Source organism: Euprymna scolopes, chromosome 18 (genome assembly GCF_053919585.1).
Source record: "Euprymna scolopes isolate OS-2025 chromosome 18, ASM5391958v1, whole genome shotgun sequence".
Lineage (NCBI taxonomy): Eukaryota > Metazoa > Mollusca > Cephalopoda > Sepiida > Sepiolidae > Euprymna > Euprymna scolopes.
The window spans coordinates 6966263-6993269 of NC_136499.1; the positions used below are offsets into that span (position 1 = coordinate 6966263).

Here is a 27007-nt window from a genome sequence, read left to right on the forward strand (position 1 = left end):
TTGTATATCACTTCCCAATATGCTCAACCAATGATAGTCATCCATATACAGTACTGTTTCGCTGTTTCACAGCTCATCAGTGCGACTAGACAAGCAACTACCTGAAGCCAGGGTCGACATATATATATACACACATACATATGTATGAGAATGTGTGTGTGTGTGCATGATTGCATTTTTCAACGTATATACTCAACGGATTTTTGATCTAGACTTGAAATTTAGTATATAGGATATTCAGGCATGTGGAAAACATTTTAATCGATTTTTATCTGTAAAAAGGGCTGCTAAGGGGTACGAATTGAAAAATTGTTACATGGCGATCATCAGATTTTTATCTGTCAATTGTTTCACGAATGTGCATGCGTGAATCAGTCACATGATATATTACTTATGTTAGAAATAAGTAAGTTTGAAAACACTTTTTAAAGATCATGTCAAGCTGGCCTAATAGTTATCGTACTTGACTCACTGACTTTAGATTTTGGTTTCGATCTTGGTTTCGATATTTTTTACTTACAAGAAGTGAACTGTTTAGAAAAAACATCATCGCATACACATGTCTCAGTTTCTTTCCGTTTTATTTTTTTATTTTATTTTATTTTTTTTACGCTTCAATTTTTTAAAAGAAATTTAATGTTACGTTTAATACCTACGGTATTTCTGTTTATAATACATAGGAATTTAACATTAATTAAAATATAATATTATGCATATTTTACGGCCATGCAACGCCGGGCAGCCTGCTGTGTATGCGTGTCCTCCGTTAAGTCTTGATCATGTGTTTAAAGTTTCCATTTGGTGTCTAACCCTTATGCTGATGAAGAGACTTAATTTCAAGAAAAAATTGTCATCTCAGAAACGATTGTACATAGATTAGTTGTTGATGTTAAATTCTTGGAACGCCTGTCGTATGTACAAATAACACCATAACATCCGAACGGTGTTCTTTTAATTTTTTTTTTTTTTTAACACTTCCTTTCATGAATGATATATAAATGGTTAATCTGCCTGGAGTTTCGAATGAAACCCTTTATTTAACTCTTGGGGGTAACATACTCTTGGTCCGACAATCATCACCGGGTAAATAATTCACAACTGTAATCTTAGTGTCGCCCACACTAAGGATTGAATATTCAACCCTCTGTAGAGTTTAGTAGTTTATTCATGAAACCTGGGTCCTCAAGAAAGTCAGGTTACGCCGACCGAAACATGATGAGAATAACACTCCAGTTTAGAACAGCAGTTGAAATAATACAAACTAGCTGGACCAAGGGAAATTCCACGGATTGAGAAATATATTTAACTAGCGGGGTGCCCGGTATTGAGCAAAAAAAAAAAAAAAAAAAAAGTGGCAGTAGGCAGGCTCGAACTTGCGAGACACGAAGGTAGAAAAGAAAGTGAAAGAAAAGCTGACATCTTATCGCTACGCCATGACGGGAGCGGAAGTGGAAAGCGTTCAAATTTAGTGATGGCACCATAGCAGTTACCTCTGGCTCTAGGCCAGTTAAGCTTTCATCTTTCTTTGTCATATTTGTTTCCCCACGATGTTTGAGAAAGCCAGCTCCCCACACTCAAAAAGGGGAAGGGGACTCTGGCAGCGTCCAAACGAATAGCAATTGTCTGATATGAAGGGTTCCCCCCCCCCCACGTTGATCAAAGCTAATGGCCTTCTAGACGTGCCGGCCTGAAAATCCGAGGCGGTTGTATTTGCTTCGATCAGTTTCGCTTTATTTTTATGAAAAAGACAAACAAATACCGGAAACCATTGATTTTTTTTTAAAACTCGATCAAAATAAAGATAGAGACAACGTCCGTTTTCGAATCTGAAATATTAAAATCTAAGAAGTATAAGGAATTTTTTGGATATCGCATAAAATTAGATTTTTGTACAAAAAAATAAATAGATAACAATAACACGCAGCAAATATGAATTTATTAACATTTCTATGAAAATAGTGTCCATTTTAAATATAGAACTGACCCAAATGAGATAAGTTAATAAGAAGTAATAGATACTCAGAAAGTAATATTGTGTTACATAGTTCAATACAAATAATAAAATCACATAAGAGAAAATATTTAATTTACTCTTGCAGTCCAGCAGTAGCACTGTTTGAGGTCACTGAACAATAAATCCTCCATCCTCCCTGTGAAAAGTGTGGCAAGGGCGTGGATATATGAAGGGATAGGTTGAGAAAAAAAGACTGATTTGCTGAATGTGGGTCATGGTATGCGTATGCGCGGAAAATTTTCATCATTTATTTATTTGAAGTTCTATCTTTTTCGTTCTTTGTATCTGTCTCCACCGTCTCTCTTGCTCTCTCCACCGTCTCTCTTGCTCTCTCCACCGTCTCTCTTGCGCCCTCCACCGTCTCTCTTGCTCTCTGCCCCGTCTCTCTTGCGCCCTCCACCGTCTCTCTTGCTCTCTGCCCCGTCTCTCTTGCGCCCTCCACCGTCTCTCTTGCTCTCTGCCCCGTCTTTCTTGCGCTTTTCATTGCTTTTACTCACTCGATCTCTCCTGCAGAAGCCCCCCCCCGCTTACTATCTCCATCTATTCAGAGCCTGTCCTATTTTTGGAATTAATCTTCCTAAATTGTGCCCCCCCTCACCACAATAGTTTTGTTTGTGAATTTGAATTGCCCGATAATCCTTCTTCCTCATATCCTTTAAATATTAGTCCCCCTTCCCCGTCTGCCTAAAAAGCCATTGTCAAATCGACAGTGTTATCTTTTTTCTATGCGTTGATTACACAGTGTTATCGAGGTTGGATCCATTTCTTTTGTTTCGCTCTCCACACCTGAGCTTACCTTTATTTGTTTTTATATCTTCAATCTTTACACCTGTCAAGTCCGATGAAATGCTTTTTAATTTATGCCATCACCCCCCCCCCCCCCACAATCAGAGTCAACGATTCATCCGAATTTGAATCTAATTTTCGTGTTCTTTTGTTTTTTTTTTTTTTGGCTTTTTTTGATACTGTTAGAAATACATTCAATAAATGTTACGCTAACATTCATTGAGTTTCTACCAGTATTTTGTTTTTTGATTTTTAAGCTATTACCGACATTTCAAGGATGTAAGAGTTATTTCGCCGCCATTTTTTTTGTTCTCACGTAACTCTCGACACTACTTGTTTTTCAAACTGAATAAACGTTTTAAAGTAAAAAAAAAAAAAAAAAAAAATCTAAAACCTTATTCCGTTAGGTAGATGAGTAACTTATATTGCCTTTGATAACATTTGTTTTTTTGACCATTTTTTTTTTTTCGAATCTCTGTCTATTGTAACCCTCCCTCTCCCCCCCCCCAAAAAAAAAATAGTGTAAGATCTCCTTGCCTACTCCCACCTTTATAAATAGAAAAAGGAGAAATAAGTTTTGCTTTCTGGAAGACCAACTTAACTAAACCTTGTTATGCCGAAACATTGCCCTTCCCCACCCCAAAATGTCAACTCTAGTTTTTAAATATAAATCAGAATTAAAAAAAAAACAAAAAAAAACTACACCCGTTAATTCAATGGGAAAATGAATTCCTCTAGCACAGAATTTGGAGCTACATAATATTATATATATATATATATATATATATATATATATATATATATAAAAACTTATTATTTCTCCTTTTTCTATTTATATGTTTACACCCATTTTATTTTTCCTCTATGAATCAAAAATTGGTGCATTTTTTGCCTATTTATTTTCTTTTCCATGAAACTCTTTACATTTGTATTTATGTATCATATTTCTTTCAGTAAAAAAAAAAAAATCAATAAATGCCTGGAGAATTTTCCTCTACAAAACAACCAAACGAAACACCATGTCTAAATATTTGAAGTATAAAAACTTATAAAATTATTGGGGTTGGAATTAAATAACTTGAAAAGGGTTGATATGTCATAAAACAAAACAATCAAAACTATTTTTACACACTTGCGTCTATTTCTACACTTGACTGAAACATGTACTCTAGTACATACCCAACATATTTGCGATTAAGTAACTCACAACTCTTGGAATGCCGTTAAATAAATAACCCAACCTTTTTGTTATAAAAATAAAACAGCTGACAATGTGTGTATGTATGTATGTATGTATGTATGCATATATATATATATATATATATATATATATATATATATATATACATACACGCACACACAGTTATGAGTTTTATCTTCATGCATTATTACAATGGCACTTTTCTCTTATAAGGGTGTGTGGGGTTAGATTTTAGTTCTCATTTTATTGTTTATTGAGGTATGAATGGGAGAGGGTAAGTCGAATCTGGCTGTGACATCACAAGCGATTAGGAAGTGGTTGGTCAGCATTCGTTCCACAGAAGCGGCTCTTGATATGCGGCCCAATTTTGTGGCAGGATTTAGAGAAAACGTTTTCTCTGGCTTCTAATAGAGTAGTGAACTGCTGTATATTGTTGATGTCAACATTGTCGATAGAGTAAAATCATGTTATGACAATTAAAGGTAACTATCTAACGCAACATCTTGGACTCCACGGAAATGTCACAATTTGAAGGTATATTTTCACCCGTTAAGGTTCCATCTAAAATATAATCGTCTGTAGGTAACTGAATCCAATCGGTTAATCAGGAATGATTAATCCAAAGTATAATGGCTTAATCAGTAATGACTAATCGAGAATAAAGTGGCTTGATCAGTAATGACTTATCCCAAATATAATGGCTTAATCAGTAATGACTAATCCAAAATATAATGGCTTGATCAGTAATGACTAATCCCAAATATAATGGCTTGATCAGTAATGACTAATCCCAAATATAATGGCTTGATCAATAATGACTAATCGACAATATAATGGCTTTATCAGTAATGACTAATCGACAATATAATGGCTTTATCAGTAATGACTAATCGAGAATAAGGTAGCTTAATCAGTAATGACTTATATATGGTATATTTTTATACACTAATTACTAATCCAAAGTAAAATGAGTTTAAGTGAATGACATGCTTTATCAATCAGGACTATGTCAAATGCCGAATGTAGATTTAAAAAAAAAAATCAAATTTTCATACGATAACCTAATAAAATGGTCACTCAATGGTTTCAGAATCAATCGTTTGTTCTATTTATCCATTAATCTTTTAAATCTCTTCTACAGTTAGATCCCCACTAATTTAAGTATCGTAAAGAAAAATGTGGAAGCAAAAAAAAAAAATACATTACAAAGATTATGCACTTTCTCACAGAAGGACGTGAAATTTTCTCCCAAATCAAATATGGCTGAAGAAAGCCTGAGCGGTTTTCTCTCAAAATAAACAAACTCAAAAAAGCATAAATTTTCGATCTTGATCCGCTCCGTGGTTTGAAACCTATGATACCATGTTGATTCTTCTGTAACAATGGATATTTTACTTTTTCACTTATATACAGGGTGTCCAAAAAGTCATTGAACTTAACCATGATTTTGGCTAAACAATTTTACAACTTGCGTACGTTGTTCACTGCTCTACTTATCCATAATTAATTTCCAAAATATTATCTGTAAAATATCTGAAATAGAGAAAAGAATAATCATTAATGGCAAAATGACAAAGATTTCCAACACTTCAGTGACTTTTTGGACATTCTGTGTCATTGAAAATCTTGGAAAACTGAATAATGCTGTAATTTTGTTTTTATGAAAAATGAAAACCATTTTTTATTTCGAAGAATTTTGGTAAAATTTCTCCTTAATCATAGAAGACTTTGTTTTATTATCTAAATATTAATGTACTTGTCCGTACGTCCAGTGTCACAAAAACCATCATCATCGCAAACATTGATTAATGATAAACGGATTACCTTCCTTTACAGTCACTCTTTGTTAGTTAAAAATCATTAAAATCATTTCTTTTTAAAAAAATTCCAAAAAAATTAAAAAAAAAAAAAAAAAAGAACGTGGTTGTCTGCTTAATATTTCAAATTTATTTTATTTTATAATTAAAAAGTCATGTTGAGAGGAGATTGTAAGATTTTTTTTATTATAGTTTCTTTTTAAAATTAAAAAAAAAATGTGCGGGTGAATTGACATTTGTTCCTTTATAATTTATATAAAAAATATTCAGAAACAAAAAAATTTGTTGTGTGGTATTTTCATTGAAAAAAGAATGTAAATTTTAAAAATTCTTTTTTAGCTTTAAAAAAACGAATTTGCTAAAAAGTTGGTTTAAATTTGTCGTTATTTGTTTATTTTATTTTTTATTCATTTTATGTGTTTTAAAAATTTTCAACTACCGTGGAATTTCCACGGGTTCTGCTAGGTATTATTTTGATTGTAATGAGTAGGGCTAGCAGTATCATAAATTTCATGAAAACTATTGAATAATTCCACCCGCTATCTTTTGAAGCTTATAACTACTCGAAAAATGTAATTCAAACCCTATTTTTTTTTTCAATTAAAGGAGCAAGGACCAAGGTTTCATTTTAAAAAAAACAAAAAAAAAACAAACGTGTTTTTTATTTTTTTAAAAAAAGGTTTTAAACTTCGGACTTTACAGGTAAATTTCTAAAAAAAAACACTACTTTTTTTGTTTTAAATTTGAATATATTATTTATTGATCTTTTATCTTCAATTTGTGATATATAAAACTTTGGTACATAAATTATTTACTTTTTAATAGACATTTGAAAATGGGGGGCGGGCGTGAATTAAAAAAAAAATCGTTTCACCCGTTAAGGTTCCATCTAAAATAAAAACGAATCGTAAAATATTATATTCGGTTTATTGGAAAGAGCATAAAATTTCACATTGACTCTGAAAATATCGTAAAAATAGAATCAATAGAAAAATTTTGATAGATTTTTAAAGTTTAAAAATTGAAAAATACTGAACTCGTAACATTCAATTAATTTCATTACTATTTTTTTTATAAATATTTCTATTACTTTTTATACAACTTTAATAGTTTATTTTGGAAGTATAATCCATAAAAAAATAAACAACCCACCTTTAAAAGAGAAATTACGAGTTTTTTATATTTTATTCGCAGTTTCGTGTTAGGGGTGTCAAAAATTCCTACAAAAATTCTGATACACCTATAGGGCTATAACAAGAGCATATTAGTTTCATTGTTTTTACTCTCGAGTATATATCCGATACAGTTAGACACAATCAACCGAAAACCATATCACTCTATATAAAAACATAAGATATCAATGGATATATACCGGAGAATCTAAGCAAAAGAATATGCTGTTGTCATAGCTCTAGTAATGAGTCAACGAGCTATTGCTCTAGAAGAGAAAGTTGAACGTCCGATTTTCTTGACGGTTGCATTAAATTCAAATTTGTATGATGTCACGTGATCAGCAGCACACATTTGAATTGGTGCAGGCACATTAAGAAACAAAAAAACAAAAAAAAACAGTATTCTATGATTAGGGTGGAATTTCACCGAAAGTTTCAGAAAATCAAATTGATTTTAATATATATATGGTAAGGACGAAACGTATTGTAGAAGGACCCAGAATAGACTGCTACTTCAGCTAGTTAAATATACCCCTCCTTACTTGATCTAATGCGCAATCGGCTCTTTTTGTGGGTGGGTGGCGCTAACAAGCCATCTCTCATACTCTCCCCATTGATGAGGAAGCACTAAGAAGGGATTCAGGAAAAAAGTTGGTGAATGAGCAGCTGAAAGAGTCAAGGAGTGTTGGGTGGCGGGCGGAGATGGTGGAAAGAGTTGGGGGGGGGATAAAAGGCCTCGGGGTACATTGATTTCTTGCTAAATGTTCTTTCGTACCCACTTTTCTAGCCTTGGTGAGGGTGGGGTGTAGGGTGAAAAGTGAGTACACAGGAAGTAAGTATAGAAGACCGTTAAATCTGTATATTTATCCGTATACAAAACGAGGAAGAATATTGCTTACAGTTATGGCGGCTTTATTTGGCAACGATCAAATCGGATGTACATCTTATTAATGATCTAAATCACTTAAATTCTAGGAAGTAATTAGGTTATTGTTCAGAATAAACCTAATTTTAAAAAAATATAGAAAAATCCTATATGATGTACGTACCCATCACGGAACGAATGACATACTCCAAAAATCACATAAATTTCTTAAGTACTTTTTTAAAATTATGTTTTGTGGGGATTGTGCAGTTAAGCCAACAAACGAATAAGGAATATATATATATATATATATATATATATATATATATATATATAGATTATTCATTGAACTTTTGAATAGTCAAGTCGCTGCCTGATGATATCTATTGTTTGATTGAAACAAATAGCTATTTGTAGCAGCGGGATGTGAGCATGTTTATATAACAATAAACAAGTATTATCAGCTCTTTTTATTGAGCACTATCTAACAACCTCGTTGAATTCATTAGTCCATTACTTTTGAATATAAAAAAACCCGAGTATATATATATATATATATATATATATATATATATATATATATATATATATACACCATTAAAAGTAAAACGAAAACCGGTAAAAGTTACTTTGCAACCCACCAGCATCATTTTTGTTATGTGTTTTTGAAGTAGGTTCAAATGCTGTATGTTTTTTTTTCATCTCGAATATTTACTTTTTACGAAGTGTTAGCCAACAAAGATGGCCGCTAATATTCTTCATATATCGGCGAATATCTGAGATGAAAAAAGAGCATTGAAAATTACTTAAAAACTCAATAATAATGAGACAAGTCGGTAGAAAAGTAACTTTTATTGGCTAATTTATTTATTGTATATTTGATTTTTGGCCTTTTTTATTGTTAGTTTTGCTGCAGAAACCCTACTTTTTTTATATAAAATAAAAAAAATAATTTTTTACGATTTTTAGCGATTTACTATTACTTATAGCCATAAACGAGGCTGGTTTTTATCTCATTCTTAAGAGAATGAGGAAATAGTGATAAATTTTATAGATGGCGGACAGACGCACGATCCTAAATTATATTTTATTAGTTAAATTGATCCAGTAGGTTTTTTGGGGGAGGGGGGGGTCATGATTTTTGGAATATGGTATTTTCTTCTCATGACGGGTACATACATCAAACATTTTTCTGTATTTTTTTAAAAGTTGAATTCTGGAAAAGCACCAACAATTACAGCTGATTGAAAATTCTCCACTCTATAATAAATGGCAACGTGTACTAATTTGTAGTTATGCCATCATACAAAAGTTAGCGAGTAGAAATCTTAAAAAATTGGGGGAAAAATAAACTGCCTGATAAATCCATTTAAAGCCTTGAGGGGAATTAAGAAAGCAAATATTAAGTCAGACGCCCCCCCCCTCTTCCGCCCTTCAATCATTTTCATAATGAAACTTTTTTGGGTTTTATTTTCCCTGTTATACCGATTTATACGTTTTTCGTGTGCATCATAATTGGAAATTAATATAAAATAACGTTTTAAGTAAAAAAAAAAAAAAAAAAAAGAAAATTACTTGCTGACATGTCTTATAAAAATTAAAAATGTTTATTTTTCTTTTAACAAGAAAATCATTTTAAGCGATTAATGAGAATCCATAGGCATTACAATATAAATCCAGCAAGTTTAAATTAAGTTATCTCCCTTTGTTTCTTAAAATTATTTTCAAAATGGCGAGCAAAACAATCAGTTCTCAGTTACTCATAAAATATTATTTTCTTATTTAAAAATAAAACTATTTGATCGGTTTACATGATTTTTGGAATATGTTTTCTTTCTGTCACGAGTATATGCATCATATAGATTTTTTCTTTATTTTTGTTTTGTTTTTTCTTTATTTTTGTTTTGTTTTTTCTTTATTTTTGTTTTTTTTTCTTTATTTTTTTGTTTTTTTTCTTTATTTATTTTTTTTTTTTCGTTATTTTTATTTTGTTTTTATACAGGGGGAATTCTGGACAATAATTATAAAGGATGTTTATCGTACAATCTCAACTTTTATTTATTTTAATTTAGAAACCAAATGTTTTTGTTTCTAAAATGTTTCTGAACTTGTCTATATTTCAATAAATAAATTAAAGTTGAAAAAAAAAACCCAAAAAAAAACCGAACCTGAAAATTAACTTATTTTTAAGAAGGCGTGTGTTTAAAAAAAAAAAATCTTATTTTTAAATCTATTTTCTTTTTTTCATTTGTAGGTAAGTTTCTCTCATTTGAGCTTTTTGAATCAATCAAGGAGGCCTAAAAAATAGTAATTTAGGTAAGTAAAGACTGTTTGTTTTTGTAAATTTTTTCCTGAACTTTTTTTTTATGCTGATATCTCTGCCCTCGAACGAGAAAATATCAGTTGGAATTAGAGCACTTGGATTACGAGATACAAATTTGATTTTCTTACTTTAAACTTTCTTACTTATAAATAAAACTATTTGATCAATGTATACGATTTTTGGAATATGATATTTTCGTTTCGCCACGAGTATGTACATTATATAGATTTGTTTGGCTTTATTATATATATATATATATATATATATATATATGTGTGTGTGTGTGTGGTTGAACACGACAGCGTTTTCATTTTTTCCAATAAAATAGCCATAGAAAAAGTTGAAAGAGTAGTTGAAATCTAGCATGTTTGTGAAAAGGACATTTTGATAATTTTTTTTGTTTTAACTGAAACTGTATTATTTTAGCATTATCAGCATAGGATGTTTACTTTTTAAATGTTGAACTGTGGCAGGAGATAATACATAACATGAGAATCTTTCAGACAGAACTGCTATACTATAAATAGATTATTGTAGTTTGTGGAATTAGTGTGTGGAATTAGGAAAATTAAGATGTATGAAGTTTATTTTTATTCCTCTTCGACCAAATCCAGCTGGAGCTCTTCTCCACTGCCTCACTCATTTTATCTTAAAAACTTTAATAGTTGGACAAAGAGTAGAGCAGGCTTTATTTTCCAGAATTGAGTACAAAGAAAGCCATTCTTCTTTGTCTCTATATCACTGCTGTATTACATGAGCAGTACGGCTTGTTGCACCATCTTGTCGGAGAGTCCCAACCTCCCCATCGTACATAAAATTACACCATGGGGCCAGTGCACCTTCCACAAGTTCCTCAATGTAACAATCTTTGTTACTCTTGACCCCTTCAGGGAAAAAAAAACAAATGGAGATTTCCCTTTTTAAAAAATGGCTGCCCAGACCCTCACTGATTCTGGTTTCTGTGTTTTGAAGCCCTTTCCTGCATGGTCAGTTATTATTGCTTTACGATTTCTCGCAAGGACTCTATTATTTTGATGATTGTGGGATTATTGAAGTGAGATGATGTTAATTGTGCTCTCTCTAATACAGTTTAACAAGAGTTGACTTCTGATGAGTCTCTTTGCAATTTTGGGTGCAGCGAAAAGCTGTCACTTTTGGAGCTTATAGGGTGACATCTGCAGGTCACTTTAACATATTCTTTGAATAGTCGTTAGTGATGTTTGTGCTTCCTGTGTCATTATTTCATGGATCTTCTTGGATTTAACCTGATTTTTTCGCTAACATTTTTGATGAGTTTAGGTGTTCTGGAGGTGTGGGGACAACCTGATGGTTTATCTTTCCAGTTAACAATCAATCGTCCTTTTTATGAACATTTTGTTGATTTTGAGGTTTTTCCATAACTTGAATTGATGTTGCTCTATAAATAATATTCTATAAATAATATTCTATAAATAATATTCTCTTCAATTCAAAATTGTTAAAAATGTTAACTTTTGTTTCGGAAAAAAAAAATCATATAATGATAATAAAAAAGTCTATTTATTTTGATATCACAAAAAAATAGTTCAAAAATTTTGTAACAGGACTAATGCCCCACCCTGTATAAATAATGGGACGATTCCAATGATTTTTTTTTTCTGATTCTTCTAAAATTCTAAAAGTATAGAGGTGTTTTTTTGTTGTTTTTTTTTTTTGTGTGTGGAGGGTCAGATTATCACAAAAACTCCTGTAAAATATGCATTTACTATCACAAACCTAAAAATATGGTGTGACATAGATTTTAATTTTTACTGGTAGTTTAAAATCAATAAATATTTCTCATTTCGTCATTAGTATGAGCTGTGGAAAATTACGTTTTAAACAAAAACTAAGAAATAAAAACAAAAAGAATCGTTGTTAGCATAGGAAAATAGGTGTAAATCTTTCAGATACTTCAAAAAATTTTTAACAAGATAAATCGCTCCAACACAAACACACGTATGTGTATGTGTATATATATATATATATATATATATATATATATATATATATATATATACTGTGTGCAAAATCAAGATTTCAAGACAAGGTGTTGATGGCAACAAAAAGTGTATTTCATTTTATGTTACAATTGTTTCAATGTCTAGTTCGACAATTTCAAGCATTATATCGTTTGAAAATTTTCAAAAACCAGCATTTCTTCAGATTTTATGAATAAACACACTTTAGGCAATGTAGCATTTTTTGAATAGAAAGAAAAAAAGGTGGGGGAATTCCTAACTGGAAAAGCATGAGGGGAAACATTTACCTTGGTTGTGGCTACGGAATGCTTTTCTTGAAGTCTTGATTTTGCACACACAGTATATTAATGTGCTCAATTATGAAATGTGATAATTTTGTAGCTTAATCCTTAAGTCAACCATTTTTGGCTTAAAACCTATTGGTATATGAAAATTTACTGAATTACATGAACTCAGTATATTACATATAAGTCATATATATATATATATATATATATATATATATATATATATATATATATATAATGTTCATGAAGTATCGTTGCAAGTAAGATTAAAATAGTAGTTTCAAAAATGCCTTTCAAGAAAAAGAAAATCAGTAGGAATTGCAAATTCGCTTCAAGCAAAAATTTCAATATTTTCAATATCAAGACAAAAAAAAACACTCATGTACAGGTTTGTTCACAAACCACAAATCCAAGATTAACAGTACTTATGTATTTGATCTCTCTAGTTGGCACAGATGACAATGAACAGTGCAGGATCTTCTGAACTGAACTAGCTCTATCCAATTCTGCCCCAGATTTTTTTGTAGTGAAACATGTTAGTGCCGGTCTAGTTGACACTTGATATCGATTGGCAGCCACTCTGTCATATCCATGTATGTGTGTATGTATATATGTATATATATATGTGTGTGTGTGTGTGATTTATATTTTATTTATTTATTATTTATTTATTTTTTTTTATAAAACCGTTATCTACGGACATGCATGTTTCGAGGTTCCTACCTCTCTTCAGCTTGACTGCGTTTTTAGGAATCAAACCCCGGCCATGTGTATTACAGTCTGGCATGTTAAGCATTATGCTATGAAGTCCTAAATAATTTTACTGTTTATTTTTATCGTTTATAAACTACATTTCTTGTTGATTATATTATATATATATTCAAAGTCGTTTTGAACAAAATCTAAAGATTTCTATTTTTATTTTCAAAAGATTACTAAAAATGTAAAAGTTAGTTTGTTTGAAGCATTGCTGATAGGTAAATATGTACGAGTGTAAGAGGTGTTAGCAATGATGACAACAAAAATAAACGTATGAAGGTCTTGTACGTTTTTTATATCTTCGCATATATTTATTTTTCAAAAACATTCGCGAATACAAATCAGTAAATATGGACATACTGTTTGATATAACCGGAATGCTGAAAGTTTTTAATATTTCGAGAATGTCATCTCTTTTTGAAAAAGAAACCAAAAGAATGTAATAAAAAATAAAATAACTATAAAAACGGAACCAAAATTGGGATTAGTTGAGCTGTCAAGCAGAGAATAGGGATTATTTTTAAGTTTAGTTTAGTATTCTAATCATTTTGTTATTTGTATATATTGATACATAATGTTGTATATATTGATGACAAATGTTGTATATATTGATACATAATGTTGTATATATTGATGCATAATGTTTTTGTATATATTGATACATAATGTTGTATATATTGATGACAAATGTTGTATATATTAATACATAATGTTGTATATATTGATGCATAATGTTGTATATATTGATACATAATGTTGTATATATTAATACATAATGTTGTATATATTGATGCATAATGTTGTATATATTGATGCATAATGTTTCCTTATTCGTTAATTTTAACTCTTTAAGCAGTAGATTTGATTTAACTTCAATTTTATAATGTAAGATGTATACAATGCTTTCAGTGAATATCTTTGTGACCTTGATGAAAGGCGCTGATGAAGAGATTTTTTTTTTTGTTACATGGAAGTCACCACTTATCAATGCCCGGAAGCCATTCGGGGATAATGTTATTGCGTGTACAGTAATCAATGGTATAGTATCGTAGTAATAGTTAGTATTGGAGATTTGATAAAGTGTCTTACTTAAGGAGGCGGTTTATCAGGAATTTGTTTATGTTAGACTTGGAGACATCCAAGTTCTAATCAGGTGGGGAAACAGGCAAACAGAAGAGAGTTCCACAGGCATGCACTTCTAAGAAAGAAGCTTTGTTCATGGAATCTACGTTTTGATTAAGGCACAGAAAAAGAGTGGAGAAAATTAATGACAGTGGTTTCAGCTAGACGAGTGTTTATTGTGAAAGATTAGCGAGGGGGGACCAGAGATTGGAGCTCAGACGAGAACTTGCCATGGAAATAATGATAAAACAAAGACAGGCTCGCAACGTCTCTTCTGTGGAAGAGAGATTGCAGGGAAGAGAAAAGGGCATCAGCCACGAAGTCTATTTTGTACTCTGTCAAGGCAGGATAGGCTATTTTTAGCAGCTCCTGCTCAGATGGGGCAGCAGTACGCAGATGATTTGAAATACATATATGCAAAAAAGAAAATAAGAGCATTGTGATGATTCTAAGTAGTCTCAGAAACGATCGTATACCAGATTATTGTTGACTGAATTCTGAGTACACTACCAATAATGTTGCAAAACAATTTATTTGTGCATTTTTATTCATTCTATATCTATAAAATATATATGCATGTGTATGTGTGTAAGGTAAATGGTGCAAAATACCAGCAGTGCTCGATCATTAAGAATAATATTCATATTAGAGAAGATCAGAACAACATCCATGCCGTCAGTTTCAAATCCAAACAAAAAGGGCATAGTCTAGTAAATTATATCTTCAACCTCTGTTTACCTCTCCAGAAAATGGCGACCCCATACTTTGTATCCTATATATATATATATATATATATATATATATATATATATGTGGTGGATTTTCTCATTGAAGACAATGAATGAGGGTTCAGTGTGCAATTTTCAGCTGCCCCTAAGCTCTGTGACACCACATGCATAATTACAATCCTGCAGATGTCCGACACACTCCTCTGCAGATGGTGAACTTGCATATGCTCGTCTGTCAAAGAAACCTTCTGGAGTGAAACAGGCTTTGCTGCATGCTTTGAAACCACAGTGGCATACATATTAATGTTTTGGTGGATTTTTCTGGTGTTTTGTCTTCATATTTGCACGAAGGACGTCCCTATGATGAAGGCAGTTATGTTCAAATTCTCTGGTCTCTAGAAAACACATCTTCCTCCATTCGTTGTGATCTCCTGCTGCACTCTCTCAGGAGCTCAGAGAAATTCTATAAAACTTCAGGTTGTCTTTTACTTAATCCTTGTAATGAAGCAGGGGACGCAAGAATTTGTCAGTTGCCCATAAAAAAGTTGCTTAGAAACTCTTGAGTCATCCATTCTCACAAGATGACCCGACCACTACATTTGTATCCTGATCAAAAATGATTCAATACCAGTGATTTCACATCTCTCCAGTAATTGACTATTTGGAACACAATCCTGCCATCCAACATTGCAGACAGAATGCAGACATCTCATATGGAAGGAATCAAGCTTATTTATATGTTTGTGGTACAAGGTCCAGATTCCGGCACTATACAGAAGAGTAGGCAGAACAATAGACTTATATTATAAACTGCCACCTTCATTTTTAAAGACATATCTTGGCTGTTCCAGAGTCTGTGTCGCAACCTACCAAATGCCTCACTAGCTTTATTAATTCTACTTTGGATGTACTTTTCAAATTTAGCATCATCAGATACAACAGATCCGAGTTATGTAAAAGAAGATACTGTTTTCAAAGCTTCACCATCAACATATACCACTGGTGGTGAAGAGGGCGTAGCATTTGGTTTTGGCTGATGAATAATTTCAGTCTTTTTTGTGCTAATTGTAAGACCGAAAGCCTTACATGCATCAGAAAAGCTATTGAGGATGTTCTGCATGTCATCAAGACTATGGGTGACGAGAGCACAGTCATCAGCATACCCGAAATCAAGAATAGTCTGCACAGAAGTTCTGGTTTTGGCCTTGAATTGTTGCTGGTTAAATAATCCTCCACTTACTCGATACTCAACACCTACACCTCCTGAGGTGTTCTTGAAAGCTGTCTCAAGCATCACCGAAAAGACAAGAGCATCCTTGCTTAGTTCAATTTGATACTTCAAATGGTTCATTATGTTCACAGCCAGATCGTACTGTCGCCACCATTCCCCAGTGAAAGGAGACAATCACATTCAACATCTTGTCTGGAATACCGAGCCTCCTCAAAACAGTTCACAGTACATCCCTGGAGACGGTATCAAGCACCTTTGTGAGGTCAACAAATATAATAAACAAGCCCTTATTCCGCTCCCTCACTTTCTCCTGTAGTTGCCAAATGCTGAAGATGATGTCCATAGTACCTCTTCCTGCCTTAAAACCACACTGGGTTTCTGAGAGCACAGTTTTATAAATTGAACCATTGAGTCTGTTTAAGATTACACGAGCTAGAATCTTACCAGCAACAGATAAGAGAAATTCCTCTATGTTTATCACACTCACACTTATTTCCTTTGTGCTTAAACAGGTGAATAATTGACCCGTCTTTGAATCGGTAACATAGTGATGCCTAGCATCTTCTCTACTTTTCTGATGAGAAGCATTAGGCTTCAAAATGCCTTGGCGCAAAGAGTCACTTCTATTTCTCAACTAATTGTCTGTATTCCCTAATTGAATAAATGAACCAATCTATATTTACCAATATATAGTTTTTGTGACTTCATTTCCCATTCCTGTTGTTCTCCTATACAAGCTCCAACGAAACTTGTTGAGCTTTATATTGTCCAGATAAGTCTCCTCTTATAGAATTAGGCTCACTCTTTTTTTTAACGCACTAAGCTATATATATATATATATATATATATATATATATATATATATATATATATATATATATATAATAAAAATGGACTAATGCGTAATGGCATCTCCATCCAATAGTCACGTTGTGCACCACTTATTCCAGACAAGGCATGCTAACTCTGTTTTGAAGCAATTTTATCTTTTGTATTGAAGTTTCTCGTTGAGAGGAAACATCTGCTAAGATTCACTTTCATTTTGTCCGTTTTGTTTTTCCTTTCTATTTTTCTATCACCATGCATTACACTCACCTATGAAGGTATCATAATAGGCAACAGATAATATTCCTTCATTATCTTCCATATAATGATTCTACCTGCACCCCGCCCCTGCCTTGGCTCAACTATCATACTGCTAATATACATGTCATATATCAAAGGGAGGTAATTCATTTCGACTTGAGAAATAGTAGTATTAGTACAGCTTTCTTTGTAGGCACAAATAAGAAGCAGATGGTAACGGATACTTTAGAGCTATGAAACTCGGTGTAATGTTGGAGGTCTGTGAGGTGTTTTAACTTCAGCTATTAGATTTTTAGTTGAACACTTTATAAAACGTTTAAATACCTTTTTTAGTTCACTTTTTTCTCCTGTCAGTTTGTTCAAACTGGGGATAAAGCATCCTACCGGATGTCAAACATTGACCCGCTAACTCATATATTCCAACCGAAAGATCTTTTTAAGATTCTAACCTTCCCTTTAAGTGCAATTGTTTCAATCTCTCTTGCACTTGGTTCACAGTGCATATTTGTCAGGTAGTTTTTGATATTCTTTATCATGAGTCCAGTTGCTCCTATAATAACTCGAATGTTAGAGATCTTTTTAATGTCATAAGATCCTTGGCATTTTGTTATCATTTCTCTTTCAACTCTGTTTAACCCAGCATCAAGGTGTAAATCTTACTAAACCTTAAGTCTAGAATTCTTATTCTTATTTTGATCGAAATCCATTACATGATTTTGATTCTAGAAAATTTAGCTTGAGAGGTCTGAAAAAAGTGAAAATTGGTTAATTGGTGTCCAATGACTAAAAATCAAATTTAATGAAAATCTGAAATATTTAAATTTTCAAATGGGAAATTGTGCCCATGAATAAATCTTTAAAATATTCCAAAGAAACTGAAATTCGGCAAATATTTATTAATCGAGGTTTATTACCTATTGTCAAAATTTCTGAATTTTCATGTATGTTTGCTCGCTCCCTTTTAAATAAATTAAATATTCGATTCAATTTATTCAACATGGGTTAAAACATGACATGTTTCGTCACCGGTAAGAAGGTCGTGGGAAGAGGGAGAAAAAAGAAAGAGAATAAAGAGGGAGGGGCACTGCAAATTTAGTCAGTCAGAAATACAGTTGGCCAGTACCTGTCCAACTTCGACTTGAACTGATCTGTTGTTGAAGTGGTGGCAACCTCAAATGACAGTCTGTTCCAGGGAGACGATGTGCGGATAGAAAATAAAGCTTTTTGTCAGTTTAGCCTTATAACTTTTTTGTACTGATGATACATATAGTCCACATTGTGCACCCTTACTCTTAAGACATATTTCAAAATTCATAATGGTTATTAGTTTACGAATGAATCTTGTAGGTATAAACACATACACATACCTAACTTGTATGTTTGTGGGAAAATGTGCTTATTCAATTATATTTCACCTTTTATTTATACCAATCCTTTAATTTATGAAGCTCGATGTAACTACAGAGCAAATAAATGGCAAAAAACTGAATAACATCTTGAAATGTAGAATATAGACATTTTGCCATATATATATATATATATATATTAGAAGATATATAAAGCTCAACAGGTATGGTGGAACTTAAATAGCAATTATAGACAAGACAAAGTCATATGTTGGTATACAAAGATTTGTTGATGTAATAACGAAAACATTTGGGAGAAGTGTTATATACTCTTTATACCTAGACATTTCGAAGCCTAATGCTTGTCATCAGAAGAGGGGCTAATGTATACCAATATATGCGTTTGTATTGTCTATAATTGCTATTATATATGAGTATGGGATAAATATGTTTATTCAATTATATTTCACCTTTTATTTATATCAATCCTTTAATTTATGAAGCTCGATGTAACTACAGAGCTTATAACAAATAAATGACAAAAGGTCTATATTCCCAATTTCAATATGTTGTCCATCTTACCATTTATTTCTTTAAGAATGTTAAAATGTTCAATTCTTGCGAGCACCTGTTTTGTAGCTCAGAAACATTCACATAATTATGTCAAGTTTTGAATTTATTTTTGAACTATTACTCTTCCAATTTTCTGTAATCATGCCGATATTCTTTTTTCTTTTAAGATTAAGTTTTTTTTTCTTCTGATAAGTTAAGGGCGGAATAAATTTAAAAATTGATATAATAATTGAATGGTTCTGTGCTACGAAACAGGTGTTGTCAAGAAATGAACATTTTAACATACTTGAAGAAATAAATGGTAAGATGAAAAACATCTTGAAATTTGGAACATTAACCATTTGTCATTTATTATATATTAGAAAAACCCTTTTGAAAATTAATTCAAATTCTAAAAAAAAAAAAAAAAAGAAATTAAAAACCTGTGAAGAAGATATACATAATTTTTTATAATCCGACAAGGAATACAGATAAACTGGAAAGACCTTATGCTTCAGAGTTTCAAAAAAATGCAGTTGTTTTCATTCAGAGGAAAGAGGTTTGCAAAATACACAATAAATTTTGCAGATTCCTGCATTAAAAGAAACAACAAAGATGAATTGGATCATATTTGTATAAAATAATTTTTAACAGTTTGTGAACGTTTATAAAGTTTCATAATGATTATGAAAGCAGAAACAAAGAAAAAAGTTGAACTAATAAAAGGATATGGTAAAAAGCCATTGAATAAAGAGGCAAAATCCAATAAAGATCCATTGAAAATCCATAAGAATATGAAGCAGGATTATAAATGTCCAAGGTAAGTTCATGTTTCTGGGAAATCCATCGGATCATGGAGAAATAAAATTCAAGATTTTTAAAAATTAGCTTTTTAAAAAATAAAAAGCAATATGGACGTAGTTTATAGCAAAACCATTTAAAAAGGTGAAACCGTTTCACTGGAAACTCATTTTATGCTCGTTCAAACAAAGTTAAGTTTATTACACTATGGTACCATTTTTAGCGTAAAGATTTATTTATGGGTACAATTTCCCATTTGAAAATTCAAATATTTCAAATTTAGGTCTAAGGTTTAGTAAGATTTCCACCTTGATTTTAATTTTCATGAGAGGAGATGTGTCCCCAGTGATGCTGGGTTTAACAGAGTTGAAAGGGGGGAAAATATCGAAATGCCAAGGTTTTATGTACGACATGAAAAGGAACTGGAATCTTTATCATTCCAATTATTATAGGAGCAAATGGACTCCATGTAAAAGAATTTCAAAAACTAAATGTAAAAATGTTTCAAACTATTATTCGAAATATTTGTTTACACATTTCCCATGATCAAGTAAAAACTTGAACATTTTGTTCCTTTCGTCTCGACTTAATCTATTAAATTTACTTTTTTTTTTACAGATAAAATGAAAATTTACTGCTTGTACATTGATCGAATTTAGGACCTTCATCTTTATGCTTATTATATTCATTCCTCTATTCCTTTCCTTCCACCACTTCTCGTCTCATTCGCTAATCTATAATTTTCAAATTTATAAATAAAATCAAAATGTATTTCATTTTACGGATGCCCAACACGGACGCATACCCTACGATAATGTCTGATCTCCTTTGATTCAAATGAAATATGCTTATCCTGGTTAATGTTGTTTCAGAACATATGTATGAAGGTTTATTTTCCAAGCCCTCGAGGATTTTTATGAATAAACAAGCAAAAAGGCGGGAACTATAACATTTTTTTAATATATAGTTCTCTCTATCTGTTTATATTTTTTATTCCAATATGAGCAGCTCATTAGCGCTAAAAATGTACATAAAATCAAACAAAAAAAGTCATATCAACCTAGGAATATTCCTTTTCTTACACAGTCTGAACATTTATAATCGGAAGCTTTTTTGTTTTTTCGTCCTTGCATCATGCACCAGCTACATATCCTGTATCATCAGTGCAAACAAGTTATAGATTTTAAAGTACAATTATTTTAAATAATCATCAGTGCAAACAAGTTATAGATTTTAAAGTACAATTATTTTAAATAATCATCAGTGCAAACAAGTTATAGATTTTAAAGTACAATTATTTTAAATAAATGTACTCACCTTAAATGTTCAGAGAAGTGTTTTAATAAAAATATTTCTAGCTCTAGTGTTGCAGCATCCATTTGTTATTTAAATGAACTTTGTTAATATTTATATTTGAATATAAAATAGAAAACTTCTCTCTCTCTCTCTCTCTCTCTCTCTCTCTCTCTCTCTCTCTCTCTCTCTCTCTCTCTCTAAGAGCAAATAATTAATAAAACATGTTAAAAAACACTTTGAAAAAGAGTTAAAAACATATTTCATTTGAAAAGGAAACGCTAAATAAGTGGATAGTCCTTAATCCGAGGAGTTTCGAAGAAATACTTTCCTTCTCATCAGAGGGTAGGAATTAGCAATATATATATGTTTTTATTTGTTTTTGTTAGCGATACTTTCTTGAATGAATTCTAGTATTTATACGAAAGTGCATTTTTACCTAAATGCTTGTGGGAATAATTTTCCCATTGACCAATCTGGTACCCCCTTAATGGGGAGTGGCATATATATTATTTTTAAAATATAATTATCCACTGACACGTGTTTCGTCGTCCACGACTCCTCAGAGTGACTGAATAGTTTAGATGAGATAAGTCATCGGTACCGTCGGCTTCAAACCTGATAATAATGGACCGTTTTAGATACCCATATCAAGCTCTCTTCAGCCGATACTCATCTGTTTTGTAACCGGAATAGGAATCATATAGAAATATTACAAGACCTCGTTCAAATCTCGTTTACCTGAAACAACCTAAAAAAAAAAAAAAAATCACACACACACACACACACACACACACACACACACACACACACACTGCTTTCTCTTCTTCCCATTTTGTCTGGAATTCTTATACTGGAAGTAATCCTTTTCTTTTCAAAGTTTTATTTTAATACTCGATCCATGAAATTTTCTAGTGAGTATATTTTGAGGACACGTCTTTGCTCTTTTTGAAGCTTCTGATGACGTTGAGTTACGAATTATCTCCCTTGTGTCTCTTTCTGAATAAGACCGTCTTTGTTCACAGCAAGAGAAAATCATTTTCTACTCTAGGGTAAGGCGGAGGGGAGGGTGGGATGTTTTTCGATTTCTGGGGGTAGAAACCATCCCAATGGCTACAAAGGAGTTATTTAAGTACAAAAGTGGACGGTGAGGAGAGAAAAGGCGGACAAGCGGTTTCCGTTTGCGAGAGGGCTGAGACTAGAGTCAGAAGTTTTTTTTTTTGTTTTTTTTTTTGTGGCTTTTCTCCTTTGATTAAAAAAACAAAACATAAAAAACTGCCTTTACATATACAAATATATATATATGAGAGAGAGAGAGAGAGAGAGAGAGAGAGAGAGAGAGAGAGAGAGAGAGAAATTCTTATTGATTAGCTAATCAATACCATTTATCGAATTCTCTAAGTAAGTCTATCGTTAGTGTGCAGGCGGGGAAACTGGCATAGCACAGGGTGTGTAAAGAATTCGTTTTCATTTTTGTGACAGACCAACAGCTTCTTATACTAAAAATCCTATTTCATGCATCACATGTATAACAGATCAACCAACGGGAGAGCCTATTACAGAGTTTTTCGGGCACATCTAAAATAAGATGCGTCCTTCAATCTGTACGTTTAGCGATAAAAATATTTTTTAAAAATGAAACGTGACAGACCAACGGACAAAAAATATGAAGATAGAAATTCTTGTTGCTGGGAATCTGGATTCCTCACTTTCTTTTGGCTACGGGCCATTTGTTTTATTCTTAGCTGTAAACCAATTGGTTTGTATTTTAAGAAAACAAAACAGAAAAAATTAATTGATCAACTTTCGTTTTGAACAAGACACAGTTGTGGAGATACGTCCTTATGTTTCTATAAAAGACTTAGTGTTACGCTTCAATGTAAAAAAAAACAACTTATTTCCATTCCTAGACGCACATTTTTTGAGAGGTGTCTGAGTGTTTCTTTGAAAAGTGCTGTCTGTCTGGCGCCATATTTACGTTTGAAATAACATTTTTGTTAGTCTGTCTACAGCCAAAAACTAAGGCAGTTTCAAGATCTCTTCCATTTTTTTTTTCGCTCATAAATCGATACCCATATAAAGTTGAGTTTTTTGTCGCACTTACATTGATATTAAAAGCCCATTTTTTCTATTTAAAACATTAAAACGAACTTAATATATTCAGTCATGGATATGCGAGCTACTAAATAAGGGTAACAATTTGAAAATCGAACTTTAATTAGTCAATTTTATGATGTTCTGTAGGATGATTGGTTTCATTTGACTATAAACACCCAGTTTTATTTATGCATAGTTTCTATATCGTGCGTAATTGCACAGTATTTAGGATAAAAAAAACAACGTTTTTATATATATTTCTCTGTGTGTGTATATATATATATATATATATATGTGTGTGTGTGTGTTTGTGTGAAATTTCCATACTGTTGGGTACCCTTGTACTTCCGGTTCTTCAGCAAATAACATAAACTCTTAAATGTTTAGATTTGGTGGGAACCGTTAATATTAGTTGAAGAACTAATAGTATTTATATTCATGAATTCAACCAAATGTCTTGAAGAAAAAAAATGCTATATATATATATATATATATATATATATATATATATATATATATATATATATATATATATATATATATACTAGCATGGATACCCAGCGTTGCCAGGGTCGACATGAAGTTCGGTTTGGCCACACCTGCTATACTAAGAATATTGACTAGTTTGTCATTATTATATGTCAACTCTATCGTTACCCCAACAAAAACTTCAAAAATAAAAAACACGGTAAGTTTGGGAAAAGGTGTTATAAATAATAGACTAGACAAAATACTATTAAAAAACACCGAATATATGTCAACTTATGTCACGGTAACATAATGAGCGAATTTCTAACAGTATTTTGTCTAGTTTATTATTTATAACATCTTTTCCTGAACTTACCGTGTTTCAGAGAGTGTCGGGCACCATTTTGAATTTTCCAATACATCGGTAAACACTGTATGCTTTTCGAGTTGAATAAGCATGTTACATTGAATAAAAACACGAAAAATATATCCAGTTTGGTAGAAAAGTAACTTATCTTGCCTTTGATAACATTTATTTATATATTTGTTTTTTGACAACTTTTTCGAATCTATGTGTACAATAATACAAACCCAATCGGCCCCTCCTTATAGAAAAGTGCCCAGTTGAGGGGGATGTACTTAATGTTTTTAGCCAATTTTTCGATATTTGTCGTCTGAAGGGTCGAGTTTCAAAATGACACTGATCTTATGAAAATCCGTCGCCTCTATCGAAAGTTTTAGGCAAACATACATACATTTAAACAGACAGGTGAGATTTGCATTATAGATAACAAAATTGTCTATAATTTTACAATCCCTTCCCATTAAGAGAATGGCAAAATTCAGATTGTGTTTAACAAAGATTGCTGATTGGTATGATTGCTATACAAGCGGTTGAGTTTTGGATAAAAGCTTGAAACATTCACAATATCCATCTAGACTAAGGAATTCTGATAAGATGAAAATTTGTCTGCAGATCATATGTAGACCATGGCATAGCTATTTGGCATTGCCCGGTCATAAAATGCACTTAAATATCAATTTAATTCATGCAGATTTTGTATTTATTATAGAGGACAATTCTCTATTGATTATTATATTGTACCTAATATATAGAAGTGATTTCAAAAGTTAATAAAATAAATGACTTGTATGCCATCAGCTAGAATCGAATGAAAATATTTAGGCTTCCAGCAGTATTTACTACCATATGACTTAAGGACAGATGAATATAAGAATGTTATAAATTAACAGACTTGAACGTATAAATGTATATTTGTGCATGTGTAGAATGTACAAATTAAGTCGGCTTGCATCTACCAAGTTCCATTTCTTTTCAATTTTGACCATTCGGTAGCTACTTTTACTTGCTATAAAACCAAATCAAATTTGTTTCACAGATCCGAATACTTTATATATCAAGTTTCAAGTCTGTAGACCAAAAAATGACAGTAATCTCTGAAATTATATATCATGCACTGCATAAAGCAGCAGAGGTTAGGTTAGGTCAATAGCCCTAGATATATCCAAAGCCTTTGACAGGATATGGCATGATGGTTTTCTTATGAAAATCAGATCCCATGGTATTACTGGACGAATACTTAACATAATTAAATCCTTCTTAAATGAGATGAGAATCCAGGTTGTCCTCAATGGTCATACTTCAAAACAATATGATATAAATGCAGGTGTACTTCGGCGGTTGATCCTTAGACCTTTATTATTCTAACATATTCATAAATGACCTCCCTGATAACATTGTCTCTGAGATGGGTATATTTTCTGACGACACCATGCTCTATAACAGACATGAGGGGAAAATGAATGAACGTGTACCCAAGGCAATGGTAGAAACATTAGAGGAAGACCTACAGTGTGTAGTGGAATGCAGACAAAAATGATCATCACATTCAATGCTGCTAAGACTAAGCTTCTTTCCTTTAACAATTACAAGAAACCTGTTGAACCACTAATAGCCGTGGCTAATAATACCGGAAAGTACTTTGTTTAAACTCCTCAGTTTAACGTTCACAGGGAACACGAGTTGGAACAGATACATTGAAGGCATTGTTAAGGCTGCTGCAAAGAAGAGGGACTCTTGCTACCATGCTAGAAAGTTACTTATGCCTGAGAGTATTCTGTACCTCTACATTGCCACCATTCGTATGGAGTATGGTTGTCACATTTGGGCTGGTGCATTTGCTACTAATCTCTCCCTCTCTTAGATAGGGTTAAAAGTCACCAACCTAGTAGGTCGCACACTATCAGCTATGCTTCAACCGCTGTTCCATCGATGGAATGTTGCATTGCTCTGCCTGTATTTTAATGGTAGGTGCTTATACGAACAAGCCTTTGTCCCCTCCCCCTCGACGTAAATACCTACAACAAACAGCAAAATCCCACCCCTACACAGTAGAGATCCCCAGATGTAAGAAAGCCTTCTACTCTAATAGTTTCTTCCCTAGCACTGCTAGACTTTGGAATTTCCTTCCAGGTTCTTGCTTCCCTAACTGTACTGACATGCAGAAGCTTAAATGTAATGTAAACAGACATCTTGCTGCTCAACTCCCTACAAATTATGTCCCAGATAGTAGTTCCGTACATCAATGTTACATTGTGCCTTGTTTGGGGTGAAAATGCCATAATAAAAAAAGTTTGGTATACTGTTTTGTGCGCATAGACACACAAGTCACTTTTATATATATACTTTTACAAATATATACTTGCAGGTCTCCTCAAGTTGGCCGATCATAAAATATGCTTAAGTATGTTATGTTAATCGATACAGATTTTGTATTTATTATTATAGAGCCAATATTATTATATTGTATCCAATATATAGTAATGATTTCAAAAGATTTCAAAAGTTTAACAAAACAAAATAACTTGGGTACCATCAGCTAGAATTGAAACCAAAACATTAAGCTGTCTAGCAGTATTTATTACCATCTGAGCTAACAACTCATGCATATCAAAATTTGACAACTTAGCAATTAAACATAAGTGTATTATTGTGCATGCGTAGAGCATGCACATTAAATTGAACTACGCCTACCAAG

General features: G+C 32.2%; 1 protein-coding gene across 5 annotated transcripts in view; it reads left to right on the forward strand.

Annotated features, from left to right (window-relative positions):
• Window positions 1-27007, forward strand: part of LOC145297490 (tyrosine-protein kinase fyna-like) — a 504206-nt gene that overhangs the window by 393837 nt on the left and 83362 nt on the right. The window lies entirely within an intron of this gene.